This window comes from Symphalangus syndactylus, chromosome 15, assembly GCF_028878055.3.
Source record: "Symphalangus syndactylus isolate Jambi chromosome 15, NHGRI_mSymSyn1-v2.1_pri, whole genome shotgun sequence".
NCBI classification, from domain to species: Eukaryota; Metazoa; Chordata; class Mammalia; order Primates; family Hylobatidae; genus Symphalangus; species Symphalangus syndactylus.
In genome coordinates, this window is record NC_072437.2 from 79380972 (window position 1) to 79386750 (window position 5779).

General features: G+C 44.8%; 1 pseudogene; it reads left to right on the forward strand.

Moving 5' to 3' along the window:
• Positions 1-2194: 2194 nt before the first annotated feature.
• LOC129463756 (small ribosomal subunit protein eS28-like) lies at positions 2195-4531 on the forward strand (annotated as a pseudogene).
• Positions 4532-5779: the final 1248 nt, after the last annotated feature.

A 5779-nucleotide genomic window follows, 5' to 3' on the forward strand; every position in this document is an offset into this window, starting at 1 on the left:
CTCCTCCTGTTTTGTAAATGTGGAATGACTTAAGGCTTTGCTTAACTCGTTAGGGCAGAGCTGGTGGGGAGATTGGAGAGGAAGCCTCATATACTATTAAAGACAACTAAAGCCAAGATATTTACAACAATAATCTACAAATGATTTTATTTTAGCCTCTCTGAAAAGAGTTTGTTTAAAACTGAGTGAGGAAAGTGTTGGGATTTTTTAGATTTACTTTCCAAACAGAAATGTGTAGTATATTTTTAAAGGAGACAAGTGTATTACTTCTTTGAGTCAGTTGAATCAATTTCATCATGAAGGTCTCTGTGTGTGATGTTTCTTGGGCGCCTGTTGAAACCCTCCCAGCCTCTCCTGTCTCTTATTCCAGCTCCTACTGCGGCTACCAGTTCTGTGTGGGCACCAGTTTCCTGCAATCACAATCAGACAGTGCCTGGCCTCTCTGCACATGGCCGTCTCCGGCTCTCCAGCCCGGGCTTCTCTGTCGACACTGAGGGCTGCAACAATCTGCAAAGGCAGGGCCAAACCCTTGATGAGATAAATGCTTTTTCCACTTTCTCCTGGTTGGGCAGCCCTGAGTTTCACAAGGCAGTCCAGCGGTCCTGTGAGAGGGAGTGAGCAAACAGGAGTGCATCTTTGTATTAGCTCTCCCCCGTCATTCCTCCTTCCTGAATCACACTCCTCAGTAAAGTACTTCAAGTTAAGTACAGTATTTGTTTCAGGCTCTGCTTTAAGGGGAATCCAGGCTATGACAGTCTCCAATATACAATACTATGGCTCTGATGATGGTCCAATTTGGTGATGGCTGGGACACTGAAAATATGACCACTGTATGTTACATGGCCAAGACCTGAGCCTGATTATTTTGTTATAATTTTCATGGAAAATAGTAAAATGGAAAAAATCCACAGACAGGAGGAACAACTGGAACCAGAGACTCAAATGCTATCAGGATTTTCTCTACAACTTTCATTCTCTTTGTTTCTCTCTCTGTCTTTCTGTTTTTCTGTTTCCCTGTCTCTGCAGTTTCATCTGCTTCTCTGGTTCACATGGTACGAAAGTATCAAGGTTGGGCAGAGGGGACTCTTCCCCGTTTTCCCCCTATTTCCAAGTGCAGGCACTTCTATCAAGGCACACCCTCTGCTTTCTCTGCAGCCCTACACCTCAACCTCTCCCCAGGGAAGGAGTGATTTAGCTGATTTGTGAGTTTGGACAAAGAGATGGAATATATGTGGCTGAGATGCATCCTTCCTTCTCTCTGTTTGGGAAATGAGCATTTGTTTTTCTGGGGGTTTTTTTTGTTTGTTTGTTTTGTTTTTGAGATGGGGTTTTGCTCTTGTTGCCCAGGCTGGAGTGCAATGGTGCAATCTCGGCTCACTGCACCCTTCACCTCTCAGGTTCAAGCGATTCTCCTGCCTAAGCCTCCCAAGTAGCTGGGATTACAGGCACCCGCCACCACGCCTGGCTACTTTTTGTATTTTTAGTAGAGATGAGGTTTCATCATGTTAGCCAGGCTGGTCTCGAACTCCTGACCTCAGGTGATCCACCCGCCTCGGCCTCCCAAAGTGCTGGGATTACAGATGTGAACCACCACGCCCGGCCCATGCAATGAGTTTTAAAGAGTCAGACCCCTACTGGGAGAGCCAGCACTAGTGCAGCTGTGCCTATGACTGGGTGAGTAATTCTCTTTAATTCAAGGGTGGAACATAAGTAGGTCAATATATCATATTCTCTCCTACCATCTCCAGGCTTGTTTGACATTTATTAAATATGACATCTCGATCTCCAATGGTCTGAGTCCTGCATCTATCTCTCAGTTTCTTCTAAGCTTGGATGTATATTAATATGTGTTATTATAATACATATTAATGTGAAATGTATTAGTATACATCAATACATATAGCAGGGGTTTTATATATTGATCCTCCTAAGACCTTCCAGTCACCAACATCCTCCATCTTTATATCTTACAATTTTTACACAAGAAGAGAGATGATTTTCTTTTCACTTCTACTTCCAAATTTCCTGGGGAGGGACTCTAGTTAGTGCAGAATAAACCCTGACTTGGGGGGCAAGAAAATAGGATTGGCTAAGTTTGGATCAGATGCCTACTGATGAACCAAACATCTATGATCAGAAGGGTAAGTCAATTTCTAACACAGCATCGCTGCCCGACCACAGCTGTGCTGCTACCATGAACACAAGCCATGTACAGCCCATTAAGCTGGCCAGTGATACCAAGGTTCTGGGCAGGACTGACTAGCAGGGACAGTGCACACAGGTGCATATGGAATTTGTGGACTTCCTGAGCTACTCTATAATCAAGAACATGAAAGGCCACAGGTGGGAGGGAGATGTGCTCACCCTATTGGGGTCAGAGTTAGAGGCTTGCAGGCTACATGGAACCTGCTACTTGGTCTTGGAGAGGTCGACCACTTGGCCCACATGGAATATCTGTTGCTCTTAAATAAAGTGTTCATATTGCATGAGGAGAAAATTGGAACATGGGTGATCCAACTGCATCTGGGTAGATGGCATGGGAGGAGAGACAGTTCTTAAAAGCAGACAAGCTTTGAGGCCCCAGATTTAGAGATGTTCACTTCTTCCCCTAGCAATTATTCTGAAATTTCACCTCTTCCCTCAGTTTCCCTATCATAACTTCATGTTGCCCTACTTTGCCTCAGAAAAGGAACACAAAGGACAGGCACAGTGGCTCATGCCTATAATCTCAGCACTTTGGGAGGCTGAGGTGGGCACATCACTTGAGGCAGGGAGTTTGAGACCAGCCTGGCCAACATGGTGACATCCCATCTCTACTAAAAATACAAAAATTAGCTGGGCGTGGTAACACATGCCTCTAATCTCAGCTACTCAGGAGGCTGAGGGAGGAGAATCACTTCAACTCGGGAGGTGGAGGTTGCAGTGAGCTGAAATTGCACCATTGCACTCCAGCCTGGGCAACAGAGTGAGTGACACTTGTCACAAACAAACAAACAAACACAAACAAACAAACAGAAAAGGAACTCAAAGTCTTAACAGAGAAAATAGAGGCTGACATGAATTGCACAAATTTCCTCCACTCCCACACAACCAATATCTGCTTTCACATGTCCCTTACCTTCTTCCCTTCTGTCTCCATGGGAAAGATATTCTTCTTCCTGGTGTGGCATCTATGAGGTATTATAGTTGCTATAGACTGAATGTTTAAATCCCCTCCAACACTGTACCCAGAATTCATGTGTTGAAACGTAATCCCTAATGCGAGGGTTTTTGAAGGTGGGGCCTTTGGGAGATTATTAGGTCATGACGGTGAAGCCCTCACGAAATGGTTCTGTGTCCTTATTAAAGAGATCTAGTGACTTCTCTCACCCCTTCCACCATGTGAGGACACAGTGGAAAGTGGCCATGCATAAACCAGAGAGCAGGCTCTTTTTTTTTTTTTTTTTTTGAGATGGAGTCCTGCTCTGTTACCCAGGCTGGAGTGCAGTGGCACAATCTTGGCTCACTGCAAGCTCCACCTCCCGAGTTCACTCCATTCTCCTGCCTCAGCCTCCTGAGTAGCTGGGACTACAGGCGCCCGCCACCATGCCAGGCTAATTTTTTTATATGTTTTTTTTTTTTTTTTTTTTAGTAGAGACGGGGTTTCACTGTGTTAGCCAGGATGGACTCGATCTCCTGACCTCGTGATCCGCCTGCCTCGGCCTCCCAAAGTGCTGGGATTACAGGAGTAAGCCACTGCGCCGGCCACCAGAGAGCAGGCTCTTATCAGACACCAAATCTGCGGACACCTTGATGTTGGACTTCCCAAACTCCAGAATTGTGAGAAATAAATTCCTGTAGTTTATAAGCTACCCAGTTTATGGTATTTCATTATAGTAGCCCAAATAGACTAAGACAATAATGTAATGTTGGGTTTAGAAATTGGATGGCCTGGCTGTCAACCCTGGCGCTACCATTTCCTAAACTAGTGACATAATCTTTCTGTGTCTTGCACTCCTCATGTGTCATACTCTGCATAGAATAGTGGCAACAACTCAGAGGGCCGGCTTGAGGACTCCGTGAAAGAGTGGACACAGAGCACCTAGCCCACGGCCTAGTGTGGCATCGCAGCAGCAGCTCTCACTATGCTGCGATCTCCAACCAATTCTCCATCACTAAACCCAAAAGATACTTTTCACACTTCATTTCCTTGACCTCTGTATAGTGGCTGGCATTGTTGTCCTCTCTCCCTGGCATTCTCACTGCCCTTGGTTCTCATGTTATTACTTTCTCATGATTTTCCTTCTACTCCTTCAACCACAGGTTCTCAATATCCATCTTCGAGTTCTCTTTCTTTACCTGCCATTTAAACATCAAAGCTCTGTCATCAACTCTCTTCTCTCCTTATTGTACATATTCTGCATAATCTCACTTACACCTACATCCTTGATAACCCCTTAGGATGGGTTTAGATACATCTGTGTTTCTAGACCTCACCTCTCCCCTGAGTTCACAGTTAGTGCATGGCCAGATGCACCCCGTGCTTAAATAGGTTCAGAGTGCTTTTATAAATCGAATAAAGGCAGGTATCTAATGGATTCATGTTTCAGACATCTAATTATAAGATGTTACCACCTGTACATTCTATAGGCACCATAGACATTTAATGAGCAAAGCTGAACTTGCCATATTCCTCATCCCATAAACAAGTTTTCTATCCTTCCCTCTGTATCCACCTACTCTGCTGCCATAACCAGAAACTTCTTTCTCCACTTTTCTCCCATTAAAACACCATTTGCCTTTCACAAGTCTTGTCAGTCAACTTCCTAAATTTCTTTTGGATTCATCTCTTTCTCTCTGTTCTTGCACATTATCCCTACCTAAATATTCGCACTTCTCCAAGTGTGCTCCCTCTTTTGCTCAAGCTCCTCTGTATATTAGAAGGCCTTTTCTCCTTTGCCCACTCCTCTTTGAGGTTTAGTTTCGGGCTTGTTTACTCTGGGGAACCCCCTCTCCCTTCTCCAAAACAAAATTAGGAGCCCCTTAATACTCTTTGTAGCCAATGCTTGTGATGCTCTGTGCCACAGCTTCTTGGCCCGCCTGGGAAGGGGCTCGTGTGCTTTGCCCACTCCCCACTTCAAGTCCTCTCTGAAGCTTCCCTCTGCTTTGCTGCCTCTGGGCTTTCTCTGAATCCATAGGAAGCTGCTTAGCTTGGTTACAGAAGCAACATAGAAGTGTGGGGGATGCTAATACACCCCAGAGGCAACCAGCAATTAGTAGGGGGCTGGAATCAGTGGATCCTCCAGGGAGATGATTCTGAGGCTCGTTCTACCCAGTTCTTCAGAGGGACTCCAGTGGGGTTGTGCCCCTGATGCCCACATCCTTTATCAGCTTTTTTTTATCCCCTCTCTCACTCTCCACACTCTCACGTCTGCTTCTTGGAATGATCACCTAAGTGAACACTCATACATCATATTTTTCTTAGGCTCCAATTTAGGTGGGTGGGGGTACCCAAACTAAGATATGCTCTAATAACCTCTAGTTTATACCATGAGCATAGCATTTATTATATTGAATTATCATTGCTACTTTACTTTATTCATCTTTGAATATTTAATACACAATGCTTTGATACAGGGCCTGGATTAAAATAGACTTTGTGTAAAATATGTAAAAGCAGGTAGAAAGAGAGAGAGAGAAAAAGACTTTTTTTTTTGAGACGGGGTCTCACTCTGTCACCCAGGCTGGAGTGGTGCGATGGCACAATCAGAGCTTACTGCAGCCTCAGCCTCCCGGGCTC